The sequence below is a fragment of the Perognathus longimembris genome, chromosome 13 (assembly GCF_023159225.1).
Source record: "Perognathus longimembris pacificus isolate PPM17 chromosome 13, ASM2315922v1, whole genome shotgun sequence".
In the NCBI taxonomy this organism is placed as follows: Eukaryota; Metazoa; Chordata; class Mammalia; order Rodentia; family Heteromyidae; genus Perognathus; species Perognathus longimembris.
The window spans coordinates 14,304,772-14,312,874 of NC_063173.1; the positions used below are offsets into that span (position 1 = coordinate 14,304,772).

General features: G+C 41.7%; 1 pseudogene; it reads right to left on the reverse strand.

The window, feature by feature from the left end:
- Positions 1-6,544: 6,544 nt before the first annotated feature.
- Positions 6,545-7,473, reverse strand: LOC125362403 (annotated as a pseudogene).
- Positions 7,474-8,103: the final 630 nt, after the last annotated feature.

Below are 8,103 nucleotides of genomic sequence, written 5' to 3' on the forward strand. Positions count from 1 at the left end.
AGCTGTGAGGAACATCGTGCAAAAAAAGAAGAAACAGAGTTATAATATGGTCAAAAAGTTTTCTTTTCTCTCTAAGAGAAATGTCATTATTTCCTAATCCTTTAGGTGCAGCTGCTAACCGATTGTGATGATGGTGTAAGGACAAGGATGAAGGGAGAAATGGACCTTGGGTCTAGTGTTATGGAATGGACTCTAGACAAGGAATCACAATTCTGGCTCTTGAGCTCCCTTGCTTGCAAATACCTATTTGTCAAGGGCATTTTACGAATCCAATGAGGTATAATATTAAAAAAATTACTGTCAAATACTGCAAATATTGTTTTTACTTAATCATATGAAATAGGGGTATATGGAGAAGATTCCAGCTAAGAATCATAAAACCTTGAGAAATTTAGACATAATACAAAGAAAACCAGATAGGTAGCTCTGTGGGTGGACAATATTAAGTAGTGAACTGAAACAACCCTGTCAAATACACTATCCCCTTCCTCAGAACACTCCCTTCTTCCTTCCCAATAGTATCTCAGTCTCTTCCAGAACCCCATGGTGTCGTGTTAGGTGAGACATAGGCAGAGTTTAGAAATGTGGCTCTGATCACCTGACATTTGCCTCAAATGATCCTCAAAACTCCCCAGCTTCCAGCATCTATCTTCAGAACACTGTAAGAAATGATTGCACCTGACATCTCAGCTATGTCCTTGGGACTCAGGAAGTGATTCTTAGCATACACTTATGCCTCAAAAGTCTGACTCAGGGAGCCCAGATCCTCTATTAATGAAGGAAGTAAGAAATGAAAGGTAATGGGCTTCAGAAAGCCAGAGAAAGTGGAATCTTGATAGATGCTTTCATATGTGTTTTCCTATGACCCACCCTTTGAGCTTCAAAGAAGAATAAATTGCCAATCTTCCAACACAGGATGAGAAGAATGTCGGTTTTTGAGTAAGGAATTCTCAAATAATTCCCTCCTTGCTTGTTCTAGCCAAGTGTTCTGACAACTTATACAGTATTGCCTGTATTCATTTTCATATTTTCCTTAGTGGTGTTGAAAGTGCACAATTCCACCCAAGATAAACTACCAGATGACCCAGATTCGAGAAAACTAGCAGACTGTAAATGAATGTATCTCTCTTCCTTGAGCCTACTCTCAGCCATTATCCACAAAAGAGAGAGAAAGGGAGGGAGAGACAGAGAGACAGAAACAGAGAGAGAGCAAGATTCCTAGGAGATACAAACAGTTACCTGGCGTCTCTAGCTGGGCTCTACCTCCTAATTTCTATCATCTCACAAAGGTACTTCCAAGCACTGTGGACCAAGCCTTCACCCTCTGAATCTTTGGGAACTTTTCATATCCAAGCAATAACATTTCATTCTTTTCTGTCCATTACATAATGCAAAATGTACTTAGCCCATCTCCAAGAGCCTCCAGTCTTAGTAATTTCAACATTGCTCAAAAGTTCAAGTCCAAAGCAAATAACTGTGAACCCTTGTAAAATCAAAAGCAAGTTACATATTTCCATGATACCACACCACAAAGTGTTCATTCCCCTGCCAAAGGGGGCTAATGAAGGCTTAGAAAGGAAAGATGAGACCAAAGAAAGACTAAAACCTAGAAAAGCAAACATTGTGTCCTATAGTTCCCTGTCTAGCAACTGGGGCTTATGGTGTGAAATGACCCCAAGTGCATTGGGTAGCCTGCCATTATGGCCATGCTATTTGCAGACCTAATGGCCTCTCTCTTGGAATGGCTCGACTCTGGTGGGGGCAGGAGAGAAGGTCCTTGACAAACATTTCATCTTCCTAACATCTCTAATTTCTTGGGGCCTCTACTGTAGCTTTTAATTTCATTCTCACAGCTTCATACATTGCCTTTTCAGGGAGTGCCCCTAGGATACACAAAACAGGTGTGTAGTTCTGGCCTCTCAGGCCTTCCTTTGCAATGTGGGTGGAAGCCTTCATTACCCTCGGCACTAGGGAATCACTAAGGCTGGGCAGAAGGGCTGTTATGGAACCTTTCTGAGTCTGAATGTTTTCCTTTTTCTCCAAGTTTTTTCTCTGTTGGAGAGTCGTTCTCAGAACTGACTCAAGACTTTAAAGGCTTTATCATCAAAGAATAGCCCAAAGACCAGGAAGGAAAAGAGCATCCTGTCAAGTATTACTTGACTATCTGTGGGTCTTAGATTTGTACTGAGAGGCACTGCCTCTCAGTAACTGACTTCTGTTATCTTCCCTCATTTGGCCATTACTGTGGACCTATTTTATGCCCACTTGGCTATCTGTCTGTGTTCTTATTTGGTTGTTGTTGTTGTTGTTGTTGTTACCAATTTCATAGCGTCCAGAGTGTTAAGAGTGTCAGGTCACAGTCCAGACAGGAGCTTCTCTGCCCAGTCAAGGCAGTGGAAGATATGACTTCTAAGAAAGAACTAAGACATGGTTTGAATCCAACCATATATCATACTACAAGAATGGGTAGGAAGGGGCTAAGCAAAGATACTGATAAACGTTAGGAAAGCAAATGCAGGGAACAATACACCACTGGAATGTATAGGTGGGACAAGACTCTTCGGAAATAAAAGTATGAGGACTGTGAAAAGTCACTGCCCAATGGATCATCCACAGAATATTAATGTCTCCAACCAGTATTGTAAGTGACCAAAAAACAGATTTTGACCACATGTTATTAAATGGACTATATTATGAAAGGACATTAAACTAGGAATGGTAGAGGTTAGTCTACATAGACATCACAAATTTCAAAGAGGCACGAGTCTATGCTTGCTTATTTATTTGCTTGTGTGTTTTCACAAGAAAGAATTGGAAATGGTAATTGGAAACAACCACATACAAAATGGTTTGCCAAATGGGACCAAAAAAACCCACATAAAACAAATGGCCCTCACTTACTAGGAAGTTAGAAATTATCATCAGAAATAAAATACACCTAATGATAACACCAGATTTATTTGCACTTGGAAGATATTAAATGAGAGAGAATGTGTGAAATCTATTTAACTCAAGGACTTACAGTGCCATGAAATAAGAGTTGAACACACAGAAGTTACCCTTATCAACAAGATTTTTCACATATACATCATATTCAGGATAGGATTGCACAAAATTATTTTGCCTAAAGCACTTAGAGACTTTTAAGTCCATGATAGGTGACTATCAATCAATCCTCCACAGTAGGTGAAGCTTTCTGGGGAATCTTGTGGCTGCTCTTCTCCTTCTGGTCATTATTTCACTCCCTCCCATGGAGCAGGACAAGGACAGGAGAAGCTTCCACGTTCTCCTTTTTATTTGAAGAGCTATCTTCTATTTTTATTAGCCTGTGTTAGTTCTATAGATATGGATTTCATTGTTACCTCTCCACACTTATGTACACTGAATCCCAATCACTGTATCACACTCACTGGCCCCCTCCCTCTAAAAAACATTAGCCCCCCCCCAACAATGAATCCATGCTTCCTTTTCATAGTTGGAAAGGAATAATCTTTTTCACCAGTATTGGACTGCCTTTATGCTCCCTGTCAGCCCTAAACCTTCTCACTTCCCACCCATCTTCAGTCTATTTCTCTGCTCCCACCTCGTCACTGATCAACATGGAGAGCTGTCTTCTTACGAACAATATTGGATATTAATGTTTTAACAGATGAAAAATGGAGTCCTAGTATGTGGAATAAAGTAGCAACCATTTAGAAAATAAGATCTGAAGCAGAGTCTCCATGGAGACACAGGAGTCACTGATGAGGAAATGCGCTTGTGACAAAACGGGCCATAAATGTAAGAAGAGTTATTTGTTAATAAAAAATGTATTGAGAATATATTACATGCCACAACTTAGGCTAGGAATACAATAGAAATGATTGTTTACTAGGGTCTCATTGTCTACTATATTCAGAAGTAATATATCCAATCAACTATACAAATATGTACAATTGCAAATTACAATGGGCAATGTAAGTAACTCAGTTCTTAGAGCATCATACAAGTGCATGTGACTTAGCTAGAAAAGTCATCTGCAGGGTGATAGTGTTTTAGCTATGGTTAGAGATGAGTAAAAGTGTTGACTATAAAGAAATGACATTACAGTCCAGGAAAAGGAGTGCACATAACCCTGATTTCAATATGTGAGAACTTAAGAATATATCACAAATACAGCAGAGTGAATGTCAATGGTAAGAACTAGGGGGAAAAAATGAACAAGAACAAAAGGAAAAAAATAATGGGTGGTGAACTTGGGAATATGATTAACCCAAGTTTTCTTTTTTTTTTTAATTTAAATATTGTGTTTTTTTTTTTCAAATTTTTATTATCAGACTGATGTACAGAGAGGTTACAGTTTCATACGTTAGGCATTGGATACATTTCTTGTACTGTTTGTTACCTTGTCCCTCATGCCCCCCTCTCTCCCCCCCTTTCCCTCCCCCCCCCCCGAGGTGTTCAGTTCACTTACACCAAACAGTTTTGCAAGTATTGCTTTTGTAGTTGTTTCTCTTTTTTTACCCGGTGTCTCTCAAATTTGGTATTCCCTTTGAATTTCCTACTTCCAATACCAGTAAACACGGTTTCCAATATACTCAGATAAGATTACAGAGATAGTGTAGGTACAACCACAGGAAGGTGATACAAGAACATCATCAATAATAGAAACTACACATACACATAGGACGTTGAAAGTAGTTACAACTGTGATATAACTATTGTTTCCATAACATGGAGATCATTTCACTTAGCATCATCTTATGTGTTCATAAGGGTATAGCTATTGGGCCTTGTGATGCTCTGCTATGACTTGCCTAAACCTGTACTAATTATTCCCAATAAGGGAGGCCATAGAGTCCATGTTTCTTTGGGTCTGGCTCATTTCACTTAGTATAACTTTTTCCAAGTCCTTCCATTTCCTTACAAATGGAACAATGTCATTCTTTCTGATAGAGGCATAAAATTCCATTGTGTGTATGTACCACATTTTCCTGATCCATTCGTCTATGGAGGGGCATCTGGGTTGGTTCCAGATTCTCGCTATGACAAATTGTGCTGCGATGAACATTGTTGTGCTGGTGGCATTACTGTGATTTTGTTTGTGGTCTTTTGGATAGATACCCAAAAGTGGGGCTGCTGGGTCATAGGGGAGTTCTATATTGAGCCTTCTGAGGAATCTCCATACTGCTTGCCAGAGTGGCTGAACCAGTTTACATTCCCACCAACAATGAAGTAGGGTTCCCTTTTGGCCACATCCCCTCCAACAATTGTTATTATTAGTTTTCTTGATATAGGACATTCTTGCTGGGGTGAGATGGAATCTCAATGTTGTTTTGATTTGCATTTCCTTTATGGCCAGTGATGTAGAGCATTTTTTCATATGTCTATTGGCCATTCTCATTTCCTCATCAGAGAAGTTTCTTTGTAAGTCTTTAGCCCACTTGATGAGGGGGCTATTGGTTCTTTGCTAACCCAAGTTTTCTGCTCTTGAAATAAAAGAAATGAAAGAGTACTTGTCATTGTCCTCGAGGATCAAAAGTATCTAACACTATAGGTGTCAGCAAAGGCCCTTCATCTCAAAAATAGTCTGAAAGAATATGAACAAGAAAGAATGCAAACTTTCATATGTAATTTAGTGCCAGGTGGTGTATAAATACTTGAAAGGGTTTCTCTTATTAACTTGAACTGTAAACTGCCTCAAAAATTCACTACTTATCTTTCTCTGAGTCCAGTTTTTCTGACACATGCGTAGCCATCATGGTGTTAATTCTGTATTTTTCAAATGTCCAAAATGTCCCTTCAGCTTGTCTTGTTCTGAATTCCCAGGTCACTGGAAACCTGGTCTCTCAAAATCCTATTTCTCACTTAACTGATATAATTATATTGTCAAGATATATGTGTTGTAAACCTTTAAAAGAGAAAAAAGATAAAAGTACAAAAAGGAGAGGAATACAAAGATGCAATGCCCATGGGCATCTGATCGTATAAAATATTATACTTATCAAAATGAATTCCAGGAAATGGGAACAAGCGGTTTTTATCTTTGTTGCTGTTCCTGTTTTCTTTTCTTTTTGATTTGTTTGTTCCTCCATATGTCTTTGGGCACAGAAATGGAGGGACAAAGAAAGAACAAATGCAGCAGTGATACTATGTTATGTTATGTTAATAATGTTGGCAACAACTTGTTAATAATGAACTATATAACTGGTGGATGGGGATGGAAGGGGAAAACAAGGAGAAAGTGAGGGATGAGCTGACATTACCCAAAAGGAAATGTCCTTTTTGCCTGACTTATGTAACTGTAACCCCTCTGCACATCACCTTTATAATAACAATAAAACATTTCTTAAAGTATAAAACCTTACATGTTTATTAATCCATTGAGGGATTCCAACTTTTCTGTCTTTTGTCCTAATATCTAAATACCACAGTACTGAAAAGGCAGAATCAGATGGGGAGCTTTCTCTTCCATCTCCCCACAAGGTAACTAACCTGAGCAGTGGTGTTTCTACCCCACAGCTAGGACCACCTAGATTTGAGGACCAGCTGATGAAAAGTATGCTCAACTAGACTGGTTCCACTTCGGGTTGATCATTGTGGATAGACGCTCCCGGATCTGCTTTGTCTTGATCCCCTAGGCAATGGGATCCAATGCAGGGAGGGAAGAGCAGGTACAGATTCGCAAGGCTAACCTTGGCAGAAGAAGCAGTGGGCGGCCCCAAGCGGCTGCATGACCACAGAAAGGAAGCCTGGTCCGCAGAAGGAAAGGATGGCACAGACATGGGCCGTGCAAGGGCTGCCCGCTGTAGCGCGTGCCTGGGGTGAGGAAAAGTGCAGGGCAGTCTGCACAATCTGTCCATACGAGTAGGCAATGAAAGCCACATCCCCCACGCCAAGGAAGAGTGTCACCGCAAAGGCACAGAGGGTGTCCCCCGCGGTGTCCCCGCAGGCCAGCTTCGCCAAGGCCATAGGCGCACAGTACGGATAGGCAATGGCGTGTGAGCCGCAGAACCATAACCGACGGGCCAGGATGGGGAAGAAGACGCTCAAGCCCACACCTCGAGGCACCACCAGGCCCCAAATCCTGCCCACAACACCAGGGGTGAGGGTGGTTGTATCATGGAGTGGACTGCAGATGGCCACAAAGCGGTCAAAGGCCACGGCCACCAGCACCCCTGACTCCATGGCTGAGAATGAAACATCTGGAAAAGACAGAGGTGGAAACGGATGGCGGTAGCACCAAGCCAGAAAATTAGCCAGCATCTTGGGCAGAGTAGAGAGGGAGAGAACCAGATGGACAAAGGAGAGCATGGCAAGGAATTAAAAACACAGGCTGGGGAAGCCTGTGGTCAGTCCAGATGAGGGACACGAGGGCTCCATTCATTCCCAGGGAGCGCCAGGAAAAACAGGAAGATGGGCTGCAGTCAGTCCTGGGACACCGGTCAAGAAGAAAGCAGTTGGGAAGAGATGAGAGCTACTGGGAAGAGCCATGGTCATCGTCCACTGGGAAAGAGAGAAGCCATTGCCAAGGAGAGCACACTGGTGAGAGTCAGTGATGTGGAGGTTGAGAACTGGGCATGCGCCGTCTCACTCACACCCAACCACCACCTCACTTGCATTCATCCACATGTCTCAGGAAAGAGCCAACAGCTTTCATTTTGGTTAATTTTTTTTAACAAGGTGAAGGGGGGGGGCAGGCGGAATCACATGGTTTTTTTAATTTATCTTTTTTTTTTTTTTTTTGGCCAGTCCTGGGCCTTGGACTCAGGGCCTGAGCACTGTCCCTGGCTTCTTCCCGCTCAAGGCTAGCACTCTGCCACTTGAGCCACAGCGCCGCTTCTGGCCGTTTTCTGTATATGTGGTGCTGGGGAATCGAACCTAGGGCCTCGTGTATCCGAGGCAGGCACTCTTGCCACTAGGCTATATCCCCAGCCTATCTTTTTTTTTTATTATAAAGGTGATGGTGTACCTTATAGCTAAATAAGTCTGGTAATGAGAACATTCTTTTTGAACAGTGTCACCTCTTCCCTCTTTTTTCTCCCAGTTTTTCCCCTCTTCACTCCCCTCCCTCACAAGTTATATAGTTCATTTTCAACCTAGTGTCCAGTATCACTACTGCAT